The sequence below is a fragment of the Martes martes genome (genome assembly GCF_963455335.1).
Source record: "Martes martes genome assembly, chromosome: 3".
Lineage (NCBI taxonomy): Eukaryota > Metazoa > Chordata > Mammalia > Carnivora > Mustelidae > Martes > Martes martes.
This window is the reverse complement of record NC_137890.1, coordinates 29,556,751-29,576,918: the sequence shown is the minus strand read 5'-3', so window position 1 is coordinate 29,576,918 and position 20,168 is coordinate 29,556,751. Positions and strand designations below refer to the sequence as shown.

General features: G+C 43.4%; 1 protein-coding gene across 4 annotated transcripts in view; it reads left to right on the top strand.

The window, feature by feature from the left end:
- Positions 1–20,168, top strand: part of SLAIN1 (SLAIN motif family member 1) — a gene marked incomplete at its 5' end in the record, with an annotated part of 59,187 nt that overhangs the window by 20,470 nt on the left and 18,549 nt on the right. The gene's annotated exons all lie outside the window — the stretch shown is intronic.

Genomic DNA, 20,168 nt, shown 5'->3' with positions numbered 1-20,168 from the left:
CAACAAACTGTGCAGGGAAAACTGGACAGCACATGCAAAAGAATGAAACTGGGCCACTTCCTTAAACCAACATGGACATAAACTCAAAATGATTCAAAGACCTAACTGTGAGACCTGAAGCCATAAAATTCCTAGAAGAAAACATAGGCAGTAATCTCTTTGACATCAGCTGTAGAAACATTTTTCTAGATATGTCTCCTCAGGCAAGAGAACAAAAACCAAAGTGGACTACACTAAAATGAAAAGCTTTCGCACAGTGAAGGAAACCATCAACCAAACAGAAAGGCAGCCTACTGAATGAGAGCAGATACTTGGAAATGATCTATCCAGTAAGGGGTGAATATCCGAAGTATGAAGAACTTTTGCAACTCAACACCAAGGAAATGAAATCATGCAATTAAAAATGGGCAGAGGACTGACCCCAATAAACGTTTTGCCGAAGATGGACAGATGGCTGGCCTGCAGACGCATGGAAAGGTGCTCAGCATCCTTCATCATCAGGGAAATGCAAATTAAACCTTAAACTCCTCACACCCATCAGAATGGCTAAAATCAAAAACACAAGAAACAAGTGTTGGCAAGGAAATGGAGAAAAAGGAACCCTTGTGTGCTGTTAGTGGGAATGCAAACTGGTGCAGCCGCTGGGGGAAAGAGTATAGAGTCCTCAAAAAAGTCTTGTGTGGTTTTGTAAGAGGATAGGGAGGAATTAATATTTAGTCTTCAATGCCAATTCTTACTGGCTTCCAATTAAGGGAGTCCTTTGTCCCTGACAGCTAATTAACTGATACCAGAAATTGTGGTTTTAACTTTATTCCTATTATAGCATAAATATTTAATTGGGATAATGTGAGCATTCCACATTTTAGAACTTTCAAATAATTCTGATGAAACACTTGTTTAGATCTCCTGTCTCTCTTAATCAGCATTTCCAAGTAACAAATACTGAGCATTTTCTTTGAGATCAAGATTGTTGCCCTTCATTTTAATATAAATTGCCCCAGGACAGTGACTTTGTTTTGTTGGTCACACTGGCTAGAAGGGAACCAGACACCTTAACGGATGCTATTGCTAAAATAAATAAATTTTTGTTTAATTCTTTTTGAACTAAACGTCACAGTTACTGCTGTTACATTTTCAGTTTTGGTTTCAAACATTTTAAGGTGAGGTGGAGTCTTTGCACTCTTTGCTCACCGGCCATCTCTCTCTTATCAGCGTCCTGTGAAGCATTAGTTTGCAGCTGTGTTTTGCCCTTCACAAGCTTGTTTACCTTAAGATAGTTTTTACTTATCTTACTGTATTTTGTTGCAAAATGATATGCCTATATGCTCCCCGCCCCTTTCCTCCTCCTGGAATTTAAAGACCTTTGGTAAGACCTTCCACTGCTGTGACCAGGACAGATGAGAGATTAGATTTTTTTTGAAAGGATAGTTTTCTCCCCTTTGTCTTTTCCTGTCTCTCGTACTTTGTAACCAAGGGGTAGGGAGAGTTTCTCCACTGGGCGTTCAAAATAGATGGTGCCTTAATTAGAGAGCAAGATAGCGGTCTCCCTGCTTAAGAAGTAAATTTCCCTGGGAACACGTCTGAGGTCGGGCTTGTCAACCTCAGTTTCTGTGGGTACGTTGGATAGCGTTTCTTCCAAGGTTGTCCCTAATTGTGCAGCTGCTAATGAGTTCATGTGGATTGTGACTTTGGGAAGGGCCCCTGTCTCTCTCCTTGCTGTCAGCCTTCTCGGGGAGGGTCTTCACATAGTCTTCACGCTCTGACAGCCTCATGACCCTGGATCTAGGTAAGGTAACAAAACTTGGTAAATTATGGGAGAATGTATGGGAAGTGTTCATGTTTTGTTGAGATTGTGAGAACAGGCTTATTAAAATCCTACCCTTCTGAAGAAAGTTTGTTTTTCTGGAGAAAACGAGGCACAGAAAGGAATGTTTCGTTATTTAATTTTATTGGAAGACAGCACCTGCATTTAAGAGCTTTTTAAAGATATTGTGAAAGATTACTTTCCGTATAAGGTGTACACACACACACACACACATACTCATGACTAATATGTATCTGATGCCCCCAAATTCTCAATTGACTAGGTCAATTAATATTTTAATTGAAAATTAATTAAACTGGAAGTTTATTAGAAGAATGAGATCCCAAAACTTATTTTCTGCTGTTCCAGACTGGTCTTTTCATACCAAATTTCATAATTTATAAGGTCTTCTATATCGAGTGGTCAACACTGTCCAGTTACTTAAGCTTTCTCACCCTCTTCTACTTTTATGTTTGTTTTCTATGGTTGTTGTCAGGCAATAAATAAGGATGTTTATATAGCAGACATAATAAAGGCTTAAATATCAGATCTGTTTCCTAATACATTTGAAAATGTAAATAGCTTTTTTGGATAATGTACAGAAAGTAATGTTAAAATAATTCATCATTGAAAGTTAAATCTTTCAGTACTTTTTTTTTTTCCCCAAGATTTTATTTACTTGAGAGAGAGAGAAAGCATGAGAGGGGGGAGGGTCAGAGGAAGAAGCCGGTTGCAAGACGCAATTCCTGGACCCTGGGATCATGACCTGAGCCGAACGCAGATGCTTAACCCACTGAGCCACCCAGGCGCCATCTTTCAGTACTTTCTAATCTGCATTGGACCCTGATTAGAATATGCAGTTTTAGACATATTCAGTATCTTGGTTGGTTTTTCTCTTTGAAAATGGTCCTAACAATGTTACTTTCCATTTGGAAGTGTCTTGTTTTGTGAGCATCTTTTTACTTAATTTTTCATGTATCTATGCCTTCTTTCCAACTTGATGAAGAAGCATCTGATGATAGGGGCCTGCCCTTCAGTTTCCTTTTGGATTACCAATGCTTAATAAATTCTCAAACATGGTTTAAGTTCTGAATGTTTGTTTTTTTATGATTTATTAATTTGAGTACATTTAAATTTCTTACATGAACAAAGAAACTAATTGAACATCGATGTTGTAAATGACATCCAACTAGCCAAGCCAGAAAGAATTACCTGATGGTGCTCATTAAAATGTTAGTGTTGGGGGTGGATATTTCAGTCTGTTTTGTTCGCTGCTGTTGACCCACCCAGTGCCTAGAACAGTTCCTGTCCCGTGGTCCATATTGAGTGATAATTGTTGAGTGAATGAATATGGTGGGAGGCATTTTGATTTAGTAGTTAGACATAGGGCTCACTAGGCCTCCGTGTTCCTTAACTCTAATTAAGAGCAGGTCACAGTCCCATGACTTATTTTATAACTGAAAGCTTGTGCCTCTTTAATCCCCTTAACCTGTTTCACCCACCCACCCCCTTTCCTCCTGGCAACCAGCAGTTCTCTGTATTTGAGTCTGTTTTGTTTTTCATTTGTTTGGCATTTTAGATTCCATATAATAAGTGAAATCATGCAGAATTTGTCTTTCTCTGTCTTATTTCACTTAGCGTAATACCCTCCAGGTACCCCCCATGTTGTTTCAGATGACAAGATTTAATTCTTTTTATTGCTGAGTAGTATCTCTGTGTGTGTGTGTGTGTGTGTGTGTGTGTGTGTGTGTACACACACACCATGTCTCCTGTATCCAGTCATCTGTCCGTGGACACTTAGATCGCTTCCATGTCCTGCCTAGTGCAGATCATACTGCAGGGAACATAAGGGTACATATATCTTGTTGAATTAGTGTTTTTTTTCTTTGGGTAACCTAGAAGTGGAGTTGCTGGATTGTATGGTGCTTCTATTTTTAACTTTTTGAGGAATCTCTATGATATTTTCCATAGCGGCTACACCAATTTCATTCCCACCAGTAGTGTGCAAGTGTTTCCTTTTCTCCACATCTTCGCCAACACTTGTTTTTTCTTGTTTTTGACACCAGCCAATCTGACAGGTGTGAAGTATTAGCTCGTTGTTACATTTTAGTTAAGGAAAGAAAGAAAGCACGTCACTTGTTTCTAGCCCGTTGCCTAGTAAGTGGGGACATTTAACAGATTTCACAGGGCTATTAGAAAGATTTCAGGCAGTGTTGAATGTAACATTACTTCGATAAGTGTGAAATGCTATGCGATTATGTGGACACAATCCTACTGTGCAGTTCTTTATTCAGAATGAACCAGAACATAAAGGGAATCCTCTTAGTTTGGCTGTTTATACTTTATAGGAACCTAATAGCATTTTTTTCTTTGGGAGGGTGGGGGGGTTTGTTTTCTCTACCTGTAAATCAACATATCTGTTAGAGTTGGGATCCCAGATTGGAAAGTTTTGAGTATCATTTAAGAACAGTAGAAAGTTTAAAGCAACTTCATTAACTATTCCTTTTTCTTCTGCCTCTTCTTAGATTGATATGTATTCCATCTCTGACATGCTTTTCTCTATTCTTCATCACTTCCCCCACTTTTTTATTTTTTAAAGATTTATTAGAGAGAGAGTGAGAGAGAACATGGCCTGGGTGTGGGGGGGATTGGACAGCAGAGAGAGAAGCAGACTCCAGACTCTTCACTGAGCCAGGGGGCCTGTCTGGGGACTCGATCCCGGGACCTCAGGATCACAACCTGAGCCCGAAGCAGATGCTTAACTGACTGAGCCACCCAGGTGCCCTCTCCCCCACCCTGTAGACTGTAAATAACAAACACCATAGGAATTTCATGGGGAGCCTTAACTCACGTGACACCCTAAATTGAAATAAGGCTAATTGAGAGCCTTTGGTGAGTCCATGTCATGAGGCTGGGATGTTAAATAGCCAAATAATGATAAAAAAAAAAAAAGCTTATCTGAATAATTTGAAGCACCCAGTATGTGGCTTAGTTAATTTGGGGCCAGTTAATAAAAGCTTATCTTGCCTGAAGATCCTTGAATATCCGCAACTATTGAATCAGGACAGGTCACATTTGGGGAGTGTGGGTATAGTTTTCACAAAGAGTGTAGCCCTACACAGTTACTGCCTTGGGTCATGTTTCCTTATGAGCATCTTTCATTTCCTCCGGGATTATATGCTAAGCACATGGAAATAGATATTGCTTCTTAACTGAGTTTTTCTTTTATCTTCCTATGATACTGGTTCCTGTGCTTGCCTTGGTTGTTATGATGTAGCATTCCTCTCTAAATTTAGCCAAATGGAAAAGAAAGTTGTCGACTAATCCTGTGCACTCAAGGTGGTCTTTTCATTTGTTAAAAGCCGCACAGATTGAGCTGAGACATTAGGAAGTTATTGAGTGTCTGTCTCCTGGACTCTGTCCAGCCTCTCCTTGCCTGGCCCGAGATGCTATCTTCATCAGCTCATGTTTCCAATCTCGAGGTGCTCTGTCAAATTGGGAACACAAAATTAAAACTTGGTGCAGTTCATGTTAGGTAAACTTTGTAAGGGAGTGCCTTTCTAATCGGTAGAATAATCTGGAATCATACCAGCATCTGCAGAGACGGAGTCTCTTGACATTTGCTATTTTTTATTATTATTATTTTTTAAGGTTTTATTTATTTATTTGACAGAGAGGAGCACAAGTAGGCAAAGCAGCAGGCAGAGAGGGAGAAGCAGACTCTCCACTGAGCAGGGAGCCTGATGCGTGGCTCGATTCCAGGATCCCGGGATCATGACCTGAGCTGAAGGCAGACGCTTAAGCACCTGAGCCACCCAGGTGCCCCACTATTTATTATTCTTGTGTGCTAGAAATGGAAGACACATTGTCATGGCTGTGGCCTTTGATGGCATCTTTGCTTTCTCATATGTTCAGAATAGTCCCAAAGTGTGTGTGTCAGTATTGGGAATGATGCATGGTACAATAAGTAGCAAATCAATAGGGATTGTGGTCCTATGAAATCTGCGATTTCTATCCCATTATATCCAGCAACATGGGCATGTATTTGCCAGACACTCCTGAACAGCCCTCTTCCTTTCCTTTCTTTTGCCGATTACATGTGTTTCTGTGTTTTTTTTTTGTTGTTCTGTTTTTATTTTGCATTTCTAGCTCAAGGAAGTTATTAAAATAAGCAGTAGCTTATGACCGTGCATATAGTGTTTGTTACAGTGACTCACTATCATTGACGCGCCGTTTTCTTACCCCAGCGAAGAACAGATAAAGCAGTAGATGGTAAACGGTAGTCGTTTGCTGCTATCATGGTGCTCTAGCGATCGACTGAATTTGCTACTACAGCAATGAAATTTTATTCTGGTAGATGTTCATGCCTGTGTCTTGGGACCTTTACATAAATTGTCCATTTAGGCAAGAATTCGTAGCCTCTCCTTTTCTGCAACACTGGGCCTCGATCGGAGAGACGATTCAGATGCTTCGTGGTGAAGTAAAGGCGCGGGGCCCTGGCTGCACGCAGGCGCAGTGCTAGGGACGAGGGGCTCTGCGGCGAGGCGAGCTCAGGACCTTTCCTTCGGAGCGAGCAGTCCAGTATAACCGACTGCGCAGGTAGCCACTCTTGTTCTTTTTTTTTCCTTCCTTTCCTTTCAAACAGGCGTGATGGTGCTGGCGGAACTGAGTCTGAGGGTTATGATGGCCGGGAGATGCGTTCCCAGGGATGTGTGCGACGTCAGCGAGGGTTAGGCTGTACGGAGAGTTAATGCGGGGGGTGGGGGTGTGAGGTCAACCCAGACCGCAGGATGGCAGGCCGGCAGCGCAAAGGTCTGGCGCAGGGGTGAGGCTCCTGACCCGGGAGGAGATGGCAGGCCGTTGTGGTGGGAGTGTAGTAGAGAGAGGTGAAGGGAGAAGAAGGGAGCCCACGGATTCTGCATGTAACGGGGAGGTATGCGGCATGTGCAGGGCGCTTAAGGATTTGGGGCTTTAAGATGGCTCGGAAACCTTTGCGTAGTTCTCAGCAGAGTGACATGACCCTGAACGGAAAGTGTCAGTGTTAAGTGAACTGTTGATTTTACTAGCCTTTCTTAAGTCTGGCAAGATGTGGAGAATGAAATGGTGATTTTAGAAATTCTTAGCCATGTGAGTGAAGTTGGGCTTTTGAACATGGTTAGGTTTTTTTGTTTGTTTGTTTGGTTTTTTTTGAGGGAATTCTTTAACTTAGATACACTTGGAAATGTTTTCTTCCATTAATACCCTGTATTTCTTGTGTGACTTCTTGTGAGCAGTGGTCATTTAAAATATGGCCACGCTCTTCATAATACTTAATTTACTTTGAAAATACAAAGCTTCGAGGGCACCTGGGTGGCTCAGCGGTGAAACCTCTGCCTTTGGCTCAGGTCATGATCCCAGGTTCCTGGGATCAAACTCAGTCCCTGGTTGGGCTCCCTGCACAGTGGGGAGCCTGTTTGCCCCTTTCCCACTCCCCTTGCTTGTGTTCCCTTTCTTGCTGTGTTTCTCTCTGTCAAATAAATATATAAAATCTCTTAAAAATATATATATATATATATAACTTTGATCTTCTTGATTACTTAAAATACATGGAGCTTTAAACTTTTATATAGTAACGGGTTTCATACATTTGAGTTTTGGAGCTCTTGTCAGCTTTTATTTGTGAATTTGATTTTTTTTTTATATTGTAGCTGTAAAATTTTATTTCAAGGAACAGTGTATGTGTGGGTGTGTGTGTTTGAGTGAAATTCAGATACGTCCTCATCATACACGTGTCTGTATTCATATACACACGTGCGTTTGTGTGCGTGCGCCCGCGCATGCTCCGTCTGAGCGTCCATTTTTATGACAGTTTTAGATAAGCTAAGTTAGATCAGTAAAAGGATACTCAGCTCTAGGAGTCGCTGGTGTGTGCTAAAAGATGGTGACTGCAAGTAGTTAGATGTTTAGTCTTCCGGAGAAACCAGATACCTATTCTTCAAGAAGACTGAGAGATCTAAGCGTGGGATCCCTACCCCTGACTGAGAAGCAGAGCTTGAGGGAACTTAAATTTTGATGTCCAACGGTAGACTGAGCTGGGGGGACTAGTAGATGAACTCATAAAGCATTCCACTCCTGCATAAAGACCGCCCTCCTTTGCACGGTTGGGACCCTCAGCCACTCTGCTGCTGCATGTCGAGGCATCTCGTGGGAAGTTTGCTTACGGAATAATCCAGGCGTTTATGTAGTGTCTGTTGTCCATCTTTTAAGCTGGAGGCCTATCGGGGTAATACCTATACTGGTGCAGAAGTTGTTCATGCCAGTTACTTATATATACAGATAAGCATAGTCTGTATTCAAAAATAGAGACCAGTGGACTGAGTGTCATTTGTTTTTTGGGGAAGTTAATAGCATGAACAAAATAAACAGATTAGCTGACTTCGTAGGAAACAGGAAGCTAAGGGAATAGAGAGCTCCGTGCACTTAGATTTAAGTGAATACTATACCTTTAAATAAACAGATTATTGGAAAAAAGCAGCAAATCATTATTTGTAGTCATTTTTAACTTCTTGGCAGTATGGAATTGGAATGGACAGGGCTAAGAACCAAGCTGCTTATTCATATTTGTCAAAAGAGATCCCCCTCAAAAAGAGAAAATATGAGAGAAATTAGGGGACATGGAGGGCAGATTCCAAACCTTTAATTTTCAACAGTTCTATAAGCAGGAACAGCAGACAGTGAAGAGGAAGGAAGAATAAATAATAGAAGACAGTATCTTTGAGCTCAAAGACAGCTCCCTGGTATGAACTAAGGCAGCTGAGAAAAGACCTAAACCCAGACATCCTGGTTGAATTTCCAGGGTTAAAACCCTACAGATGTTCAAAAAGAAGAGACATTATCTGCAGTGTAATAGACCTCAGGCATTTCATGAGGAATGCTAACTGCTTAGCTGGGAAATGAATACAGTCTCTGTAGTTTTGAGGAAAGGTATTTTTAAACTATGATGTGCCCAGGCATATCATAGATTGTGGAGACAAATGGAAGGGGATTTGGGTTTGCAAAGATTTAGAAAATGTACCATCTGTACCCTGTTTCAGTGGCGGAGGAAGTACAAGGACATGAGATCCATGAGTCTGGAACAGAGTGGCTCTGGAGGTGCCCCAGGAGAGGCCATGAGCAAGGAGATGAGGAAATGGGTAGGCTCTCAAGGCTTGTGACGTTCTTCGCTCAGTGGTTGGGGTCTGGTGCCGGACAAGTCCTTTCCTTTCCCTGGCCCCTCTGACCATACTCAGCTCCCCAGTCAGCGAAGCTTCCATCAGAACACTGAAATGCCACCTCTGTGTTGCTTAATGATCACCTTAAAGTTGTCCTGTTCACAGCTGTCCAACAGAATGGGCAACTAGTAGTCCTTGACAGTGTAACAACAGAACCGTGAGATCTGGAGTTGGGAGTGAAAGAGAAGAGGGATTTAGCATGGGCTCAATATCTGACTTTCTCACTGTCACGAATCGGGGGGCAACAAGGTGATATTGGTTTATCTGCTGAAAGTCACATAGTAGTTACAGAATTGTCCCCAAGTTCCCAAACAAAACTCCGGGAAAGTGGATCTGGGTGGGAAAGAGAAAGAGATTCCTGTTTTAGACCTTCGTATATATTTTAATATTCTTCCATGTGCAGGCATTAAATTAATTAATTTTGGGGGGTTGGTGGTGAGGGAGAGGGAGAGAATCTTAGGCAGGCTCCATGTAGAGCCTGACACAGGGCTCGATCTCATGACCCTGGGATCATGACCTGAGCCAAAATTAAGAGTTGGGTGTTTAACTGACTGAGCCATCCAGGCACCCCAATATGCAGGCATTTTAATAAAATCATGCAGCCATTACTTTCATGGCCAAGAAAATAGTTTTTTCCTCATCTAAGTTCTTAATTATATATGCTTACTTTCTACTGCTTCTCAAGACTAATGGGTCAGAGGCCTTTTCTCCCATGGGACTATAAGCACATGTGTTGTGTCCCTTATTGAAAGAAGAGTATTTTAGCCCAGGAGATACCGAAGAGGAAGGAACAAATTCTGTTTCCATTACTCTTCGTATTCAGGAGCACACAGGGCTTTCTCGTAGCTTATGGGGCTCGCATTTCCTAACACACTGGACATGGTCAAGGGCAGGGAGGTTCTAACTGGTGGTCTAGTCTATCCTTTCAGAAGAGGAAACACACTGTTTTCAGACATGAGATAATCAAGCCTGTTTCTTGTAGAACTGGACTGTAGCGTCTTCCTCGACTTACCTTGTTACAGCCATGTGGAGCTTGGAAGTCACTCTGGCTGGCAGTCATGGCTTGACGGTGGCTGTCGTCCAAATTAGGAGCAACTGTCTAGAATCTGCATGACAACATCACATCATTGGCAGATGATTAGGTCACTCTTTTCCCTTGTTCTTTTCAGGTTAAATTAGGACTTTCACAAAGGCTGACTTCTCACATTTTGTGACTATTTTCACTGTCATTACATTTGATTAAAGCCATAGTCATCCAGTCTAAGGAAAAATGGGGTCTATAAAAGGGCATTTGTAAACATGCCTTTGAAGAGTAATTACTGCTGAAGTCAGATGTGTTTTTTAATCTCCCCCGTAAATTGGAGATGGGAAGTCTGATCATTTGTGCAGTTGCAGACAGAGCTCGCTCCAGGGATGGGCAACATTGAATTTGGTCCATGTGTGCTTGGAGCTGACAGCTTTTCTTTTGTTTTGACCAGTGATGAAGTAAAAACATGTTAGCTGACAGTTCAGAGAATATCCCCTTTCCAACCTTCATTTTTCAGTTCTTAGATCATTGTCTTGGTTAGAAAAGACCCACAGAGCAGAGCAGTGGGAAGAGCATTTGGCATGTGGTCTTGGGACTGGTTATGGCCTGAGAAGTAGAAAAAGTCCAATGGTTACATGGTGACGACTGGACACTTGAACCAGCATGTCTTACTTCACTACTAAGACCTAGAAAACGTTTGACCCATTAAATTCAAGATCAAGAATAATTGTAAAAGTCGGATCCCTATGGAATAAATGCAGTTAAATAATACTCCTTCATGGTGAAATTTTATAACTCATTCAAGTAGTAAACATTTATAAATGTTTATCTGCCAGTCATTGCACATATACAATCCCTTAGTTTCTTTTAAACCTCACACATTTTAAAACTTAATCCTAATTAATTAACTCTAGGTATTATTTATAGGGGTAAATGACCTCTTTTATTGATGTTTCTTAAAGATGGTGTGTAAGTCATGTTTTTGTAACTTGTTACATTTTTAATACAACTGCAAGTTTAAATATTGAGTATTAACAGTGTTCTGGGGCTATGTGTTTACATAAATATTTAAACACATAAAATGTATATTAGCATGTAACACAAACACATTTATGAACGTAAGTATGTGTTAACATGTAACAAACACAGGTACATATATGGACATGTAACAAGTATACTAATGGGTACAACTAACTTATCCTGAATAAATGTTCACTAAGGATAGCAATTAGGGAGGGAGGTTTACTAGTTCCATAGCCTTTCTCCTTATGTGAATATACTGGCAAATGCATAACAGTTGCATCTTCTTTACTTTGTTACTGTCTGGGAGAGAGTGCTGAGAACACTGGTTGGGAGAAGCAGTAGGCCTTCCTAGCCCCCGTGTGCATATTCATTAGGTCATGGAGAGTGGTGGAGAAATTAATGCTTCTCAAGTTTACCCAGTAAAAGTAAGGGATCAGATAAGCTGCAAGCCATATGTTCCTGCCCCAGGGGGTTTGCTCAAGCTGGGGCCAAGTCCACAGTGCTTACTTAATGTGAATGTAGAGCCCCTCAAGAAGACATGTATTTGTCCGGGCAGTCAGTTTATAAGAGTGAACCAGTAAAATGCTGTCTTTACCTACGTTCCCTAATTCCTTTAAGGTTAGCGCAAACATTCGAGCACATCAATATGCAAGCATTTCTGTAGGCTCTGGCCTCTAGGTATGGACAAACATAATGTGTTCACCTGGGAAGTTTATAACCGAGAGGCTGGTTCGTGAAAATACAGTCTTCTTGCCCTGGTGTTGTGTGGGTTTAGGTCAAAATGCTGTGGTCTAGATAAAACTTCCTGCCAACGTAAGAGAATAACAGGTACTAAAAGATGTGGTGTCCCCCATCCCTTCCCTGATCTGAGACCACTCTGTCGCTGGTGTGAGTGGAAGACCATATATGGAATTCCTCCAGTTGTTTGGCTTAGTGCTGAGGCCTGCCCACCTGTTGTGTGAAGAAGGAATACAAGCCGAGGATTGAACGTTTATCTCCCCTTTCTTCCTCGGGCCTTGTTTTCCAGGACTTGGTGGTAAAGAACACCACTATTTAAGTGTCAGAGACGTGACTTTAGGAGCCTGTGGTTTTGAAGAAACCATATTTCTTAAAATGTGGCATTTGGAACATATGTTTCCTCTGAGATGACACTTGGGATACATAAGTGAGCACTGTTGACCCACACTGATCAAACTGTGGAATGTTCAGGGTTTAGTACTTTGCCTCTGACTGAGCTGGGGAAAGACTGAGTCTGTGAAATTGTCTAGTATAAGAAGGTATGATGTAGAAAGCATGCCCTTCATTTTGAGAAGACTGGTTAAAATGCCCGAGAATTCAGAGTTAAGGAGCAGAATATTTTTAAACTCTCCTTTCTCCTAGTTAGCTTCTAGAACGTTCCCCCTCTGGATTTAGAGTATGGTTTCCTCCGGCTAGCTGTAACTTTTCCGTAGGCTTCTTTAAAAAAAAAAATGCTTTATAGTTTGTGAATGCATGCCACAAACTGCAAACTTTTTTCCTGTGCTTGCCACAGCCCTACTTACTGTTGTCCCACAAACATGCCTTGTCACATGGGAATCCTGCAAACACCAAGATGTTATATGACTTGCTCCATAGGAGAGCCAGCATGTGGCAGGGTGAGACTGGAATTCTGGTATCTGGATTCTTAGGCCAATTTCCTTATAATCTTTTGTTGGTCTTTAATAAGTTATGAAAAATTGCAATAAAGAAGTACACCATTGGCTGTCATTGCTATATCCCAACACCTGAAATACCCTTACAATACAGTTCTAATCCTGTGTGTTCTCCAGAGTGAATATTATAGAACTGGTATGTGTGTTAGCCCAGGGGTTGGCCGACTGTGGCCATATCTGGCCTTCAGCCTGTTCTTATATGGCCTGTGAGATAAGAATGCTGCTCATGTTTTCAAATAGTTGGAAAAAATAAAAATTTATGACCCATACTTTTTATGAAATTCAACTCTCAGTGTATATAAATAAAGTTATATTGGAGCATGGTCACATTCCTTTACGTGTAGCCTTTGGCTGCCATATCGCTGTGATGGCAGAATGAAGTAGTTGCAACGGAGACTGAACGGCCAGCAAAGCCTAACATGACGACTAGCTGGCCCTTTATAGGAAACGTCGGCCCACCCTTGTGTTAGCCTGTTGCTGTGATCTCTGATTTTCACTGGTGTTGAATACAGCCATCTAGCCCTTCATTTAACTCCCTTTACCAAGATCTTACCAAAGACCTCTAAAATTTCCTAGTGGCAGATGGCCTTGCAGTCAGTAGGGTACAGTAGTCAGCCACCTAAACAGGAACACTTTCAAGTGACGTTTTAGACTCGCCCCTTGTTACAGTCCCCCCCGGGCCATCACTTGGACTTCTCCAGTGGGGGCCAGGCCATTTCTATTACGCTGGTTCTGTATTCCAGCCTCTGCCTGTGAGCACGTTTATTGCCTTCTAATTTACAGATCAAGGAGGCCATTATTGCGTTCTCTGTGTTTTCACTAGCTCTGCCTCCCAGTTGAGGGGGAGGAAATAACCCTCCGGTTTTCCCGAGGCTGTTCGCTCCACCTTCGCTCTCTCTCCCATTCCTCCTGGTGTCCAGGACCTCACGTCGGTGCACCCCCTTTTCTGTAGACTCTTGTTTTCTCCACCGCTTCTGTTCCTTTCTCATTCTATTAATATGCTGGTCTTTCCCCTTATCCTAAAACACTCCTCCCTTGAATTTCGTGCTCTGCAAACTACAACCCTGTTGCTCCCTACTTTTATGGCCAGATTTCTCTAGAAAGAGTTATTTTTTTCGTCCTCATCTTATATCTGCTTGACCTTGTAACACAGATTTCGGCTTTAGCTCCTCTGTTGAATCTGCTCCCCTCTGTGGCCCGGCTGTCCAACGGGTGCTGTTTCTTAGTCCTGATCCTGTGGTGCCTCTCTGCAGTAATTCCCATGTTAACTGCTCTTTCCAGGGTGCAGTCCCTCATTACTGTTAGAGTTTTGGGGCTCTGATGATCCTTGAAGTCCTGAATTCTCTCAGTGACCTTTCTTGGTCTCTGTTACTGAGTCTCCCTTTATCCACTCGTAAATGTTCCTAAGTCCCTTCCTTACGTACGTTCCCCATGGGCAATGTCATCCCTGCCTGTGGCTTCATCTAACACCTGCTTGTTCATGTGCCCCAGATTCTTCCTCTCTAGCTTCTTTCTCGAACTCTCAACTCCTACGTCACTGGCACGTAGGCATGTCCTGTAACTGTCTCAGACGGCTCATCTCTCCTCTCTGGAGCGTGCATATCTCACATTGCCCATCTTAGCGGATGGCAGCAGTGTCTTCGAAACCACGGCATTAGCTTTGGCCGCCGCCTTTCCTCCATTCCCTGTATTTATTAGGGTACCAGTGACTCCTCTTCAGCTTGGCTGTGGCTTAGTTAACATGGTTCTCATCGAATGCTCTGCTGATCCTTTAGTTTGCTACCTTGTGATGTCTCACCAGCTCTGCTGTGAAGCCTCCTAACTGGTCTTCCCGTCATCACTCTCTGCCCATGTCGTCCATCTTCTAAGTGATGATTTATGTCCTCTTCATAAAGCGTGTATCTAACCATGCCTTTCTGCTTCTCAGTCAGAACATGAATTGAATATTAAAGCGCATCCTCCTAAGGGCAGTAAGAAGCTGCTGGCCCCAGCCCTCCAGCCCCAGCTCTCCTCCCCCGAGCCCGTGCCTCAGTCCGAACCTCATTTGCCATTCCTTGGCCGTGCACAGTTTTGTCTTGCTTCTCTGGCTTCACATAAGTTATTTCTGCCTGGAATGGCATTGTACCCTCAGGATAAAGCCCTCAACCTTCAAGAGCCATGTTGAACATAATGTCTTCTGGCGAAGTCTTTGGACTCCCTCAGAAAGTGAGTCACCATCTTCGCTGCGTGAGCGTACCTCACGGTGCCTTTGTTCCACTTCCCTGTCACGTCATGTGCGTATCTGACTGGCCTGCCTTCCGCAGTAGCTGGTCTTCAGAAATTGGAGTTGGGGGGAGGTGAGCAATCATCATATTTTATCCATCTCCGTATCGGCAGCATCTGGTACGTTAGAGCCCCATGGTCGGGGCCTGCTCAAATGAATAGAGAAACGAATTTTAAAAAGCAGGTGGGAGCATCAGGGCCAGATTTCTCAGAACAACTGTGGAGCAGGGAGATAACCATGTGCTGTGTGTGTCTTTGAAACATATTTGCATCATTGCTGGAGACTGACCTTTCATGTTTTTGGGTTTTGGTTCTTTTAATATTTGTGGATAAATCTGAATGAAGGAATGACTCTGGAGGTGTTCTGTAAATATCGGGTGTCTGCGGCATTCTGGAGAACTTCACGTTTTTTGTTTTTCTGTTTTTTTAAATTTTTGGCTCAGGGGTAAGTACGCAGGGTCTTGCCTGTGAAGATTCCAGTAAGAGTTGGCCAGTCTCTCAAGGAAGATCCTGGGTTAGGCAATGAGGAAGAATATAAATTGGGGTAGCTGAGAGGAGCCATGAGCAAAGAGATACAAACTTAAGACTTATTTAGACAGCAGTTCTGTGAATTTTAATACAACAGATCTGAAATGTGTTTTTAATGAGTTTTCATCAGACTTACTAAGAACTGAAGAAGTAGAACATGTCATATAGGGCTGCTCTAGACTGATTTCTTCACACTTTCTGGGATCATTCTGGCCTTCTAGGCGATGACCCTGGATCTCCTGCTTCGCATGAGAGAGAAGAGGATGTGGCGGGTTAGACTGAGCCACCGTCCTACAAGCTGCGATTCTGCCTTTACCGTCTTCCTCTGAGGGGTGAAAGGGTAGAAGTAGGGGAGATGAGGGCTTGTTTCCTAGAGAAACCTCCTCCTGTATCCTAGTGTGTTCCCGCTGCTGTAACAAAATACCACAGAGGAGGCGGCTTATAAATGGCAGTGGTTTTATGGCTCGCAGTTCTGGGAGCTGGTGGGGTCCGGGCTCAGGCTCGGGCTTGGAGGGCCCTCTGCCGGGCTGTGCTCTTCTCCTTGTGCCCTCATGTGTGGAAAGGGCTTGGGAGCTCCATGGGGCGGCTTCTGTAAGGCACTCATCCAATTCACCAGGGTTCAATGCTCGGGATGTAAGCTTCTCCCAGAGGCCCCACCTGTAATACCTTCCTGTTTTGGGGGTTAGCACGTCACCACACATTTTGGGGGACACAGACGTTCAGACCACAGGCCCTGATTAGAAATGCACCGTTAGAAGCCAGCAGAAAAAGTAAGAGTGCTGCCCTTCAGGATTGACTGCTTCACCTAACTCAGAGGCTACACCGTTGGAAGTAGGACTGATAGAAATTCCACGAAACGCTCTCTTAGCTGTTGGTGAACAGTTTCTTTGACTGTAAGAAGTGGTAGCATTTCAAGAATTTGAGGAAGCTGTGTTGCCTTCTTGCATGGTTTCCTGCCAACTCGTGTTCTCGGCACAACCCTTCACCTTAACTGTGCCATGCAGCGTTGCAGGAATGAGCTCGTCGTGAGAGCGCGACCCCTGTTTGATCTTGATGGGTCAGTGACCCCGTCGTAGCGCCTAGCCATCAGTGATATAAAATCACTTAGCTGAACACCAGAAGTTCACACGAACATGAACACAAAGTTCAACAACTTAGTAGTTATTAGGAAGCATTAAAAAATTGTGCTCCTACAGGTGTATTTCTTCATGGAGTCTCTATCTAGCTGGGCTGAAAGGTCGAAACTAACTTTTATCTTCAAAGATACTGTATATACTGAATTATAGTTAATAAGTTTAAAAAGTTGAGCAGAATCATTTAGAGGTTAAGGTAGGAATGGTAGAATGGTTTGAAGTAAGGAAATCTTAGGAAACTCGGCTTCGACTGTTTACTGTACGCCAGACGGTGTGTTAGGTACTGAATGGCTCTCTCTGTGGGGAGAAGAAGGTCTGGGAAGGATTGTTCCTGGAAAGTATTCTAGCCCTGCCTTATTGTTGGGCTCGTAGCTTCATGGAGCACCGATCGTTTGAGGATTGTCACTGAGCTTCTCATTAGATCAGTTACTCTTTTTCCTTTTATATAAACGAAGTCGTATTCTTTCTTAAATTTGATTTTGATTATATGCAGAGACCTATATATTCAACAAAAATTTGAATATTTACTGTGTTTTCTCTGAATCTAGGTAAGAATGGAAGGAATGTCATTGTTGCTGGGCACTATTTTATTAAGAGTTTTCAGTGTAGAGAATTAAATTTAGATTCTTTTTTTTTTAAAAAAAGTTTTATTTATTTATTTATTTATTTGACAGAGAGAGAGAGAGAGAGAGAGAAAGAGATCACAAGTAGGCAGAGAGGGGAGGGGAAGCAGGCTCCCCGCTGTGCACAGAGCCTGATGCGGGGCTCGATCCCAGGACCCTGAGATCATGACCTGAGCTGAAGGCAGAGGCTTAACCAATGAGCCACCCAGGCACCCCTAGATTCTTTCTTAAACCTATCCTGTCCTTTGTGAATTTGCTCTTTATCATCACTGGACCATTTATCAAATTAAACTTTTTCTTGGGGGGTGTATTATACTGAATGATGTACAAAAATAGCTTCACAGATTTGTAATTTATTTTTTAAGCCTGGCAACTTTAAAGATGTACCAAAAATGATTGACCATTAGACACTATTTTGGCAGAAAGAATGAGGGACCAGTCCATACATTAGTACTTTATCAGATTTATTTCAGTAGAAGATGCTTGTTAGAGGAGGGAGGCACTGTAGAAGGTTTTGCTGTCTGCGGGTGTTAGCAAGGAAGCCGGAAACGCTAGAGGTGGGCAGCAGGGCCCAGCGGTGGGGAAGGGTCCTGTGTGCTGTGAAGAGCCACTGTGGTACTTTAATGGAGGAGAGAAATACAGTTTCAGTAGTATCCGACAGACGCAGCTGTGGTTCTGAGTTCAGAGCAGGCTTGTAGGGGGCAGGCTGGCGGGGCGTAGTGGTGGTGGGGGACCGGCTGGTGGGGGTGTGGGGGGCAGTGGTGGCGGGGGCAGTGGTGTGGGGGGGCAGGCTGTGGGGGCAGTGTTGGAGGGGCAGGCTGGTAGGGGCAGTGGTGGGGGGCAGGTTGTGGGGACAGTGGTGTGGGGGGCAGTGGGGGTGGGGGGGCAGGCTGTGGGGGCAGTGTTGGGGGGGCAGGCTGGCGGGGGCAGTGGCTGGGGGCAGCTGGTGGGGGCAGTTGTGGTGGGGGCCAGGCTGGCAGGGGGCAGTGGTGGCAGCCACAGGCTGGCTGAGGAGTAGATGGGCGTGCATCTGGGGCAAGGTGGCGAGCATCTCGGTCCAGAAGCTGCAGTAGGACGGGAGAGCATGTGGAAAAGAGCGTCCCAGGAGGCAGTCCAACTTAAGGTATTTGGGAATGAAAACTTTCAGTGCGTTCTGGTGTTTGGGCCCAGCTCTGCTCTTCAAGGGTTGGAATAGAACCAAAAATTAGGAGTCCATGCCACCTCCAAGTTTGAAAAGCATTTGATTTACAGGTAGCACTTTGTAGTTGGAGCATAAGGAAACATAACTGCTGTTCAGAACATTATTAGCGACTTTCTCCTTTAACAGCATTGTCATTCCATTTTTAGGGTCATTGCAACCATCACTGAGCCTCTCAAATAACTTACCATCCTCATATGAAAAGTCCATTAAATTAATTGAAAAAAGATAAAATGGCTCTGTAGAAGATTCTTTTGTTTTATGCTCTCATGCTTCCTGGGGGCACCTGGCTGGCTCCCTCAGTAGATTGAGCATGTGACTCTATGAGTTCAAGCACCACATCGGGGTGTAGAGTTTTCCTCAAAAAACAAACAAACATAAAAATGCGTCCTGTTGTAATTCGTGTAATCCTTCGGCAGTATAGTGAAGAATAACTAGGATGTGATGGCTTCCGCTCCTTTCCCCCCCTCTCCTACTCGCCACAGCCTTGGGCAGTGTTCTAACGTTGTTGTTTTGTTAGCTTGCCCCCATGGTAATTCTCCTCCCTCTTCTTAAAACCCTCCCTGCCAAGGACAATGTAGAGCATTCTTTCTTGCAATAGATGCTAATTGTGTTCTTAGTGGGGATCTTGCTGTCAGAACCACAATCACTGTGCCATTGTGCCGGGAGGCTGGGGCACAGTAGTTACTGTGCCGAGCAGTGAATGCTGTTTACTTGGGATGCATTGTCGCCCGCATCTGTGGGTGAGAACACGCAGTTACTGTAATTTGCCTGGCAAGTGATCAAACATCATCTGTTAAGCAAGTTAGCCGTCACAAAGAGCTATTGATTTTCTTTTTAAATATAGAATTTTAATGAGAAAGTTGCAGTCCTAGAGATTGAAGGTGTGGGAGCGGCTACCTCTCGTATTAACCCCCATCTTTCAGGGTATTTGGGGATGAGGTTCACGTATCTAGAAGTGAAGGGACTGGCAATGCTGGCTCTGTGGGTCTCCGCTCTGGCCTAGTGACATATCGGGGAAGTGAGGTGACTGGTGTGAGTTAGGTACGAGTCTTCTCCACAGTGGCCCCTTCCAGACACTCGCGAGTTCCTTAAGTGGGGTCACTGTGAATGCAGTTTCTTCGTTTAGCTCGTTCACCTACAGAAGGAAATGGTTTTGTTTTGTTTTGTTTTACATAGTTGTTGGAATAGGATGGTACTTATTACCTCAAGAACTCTTGCTGAAATAAGAGGAAACGTTTTGCTCTTTTAAATCACCTTGGTGATAGTTTGCAAGGATGTTAAGAATCCCAGTTTGGAAGCCGATTATTTTCTCGACTCCCCACATGGCACAGTTTCTCTCTCTTCACCCCACTGCCCATCTGTGAACACTTTTCAGCTCTCTGCGCATTAGCAGTGCTGGCTAAAAGTGGTCTGGGGCATGCCTGTCACAGCAGTCCTTTCTACACTTGCTTCTCCAGGTTTTGTCTCATTTCCAGCAAATACAAACCCAGTTATTGCTTTAAATGAAGTTTAACCTCTTCTGTATTTGTTAGGTGTTGCCTCCTGTCCTGCTTATTAGTACATGTTGAAATGATTGCTGTTCAGAAAAACAGATGTTACTAGCATAGTAATTTGCATCCCTTGAAG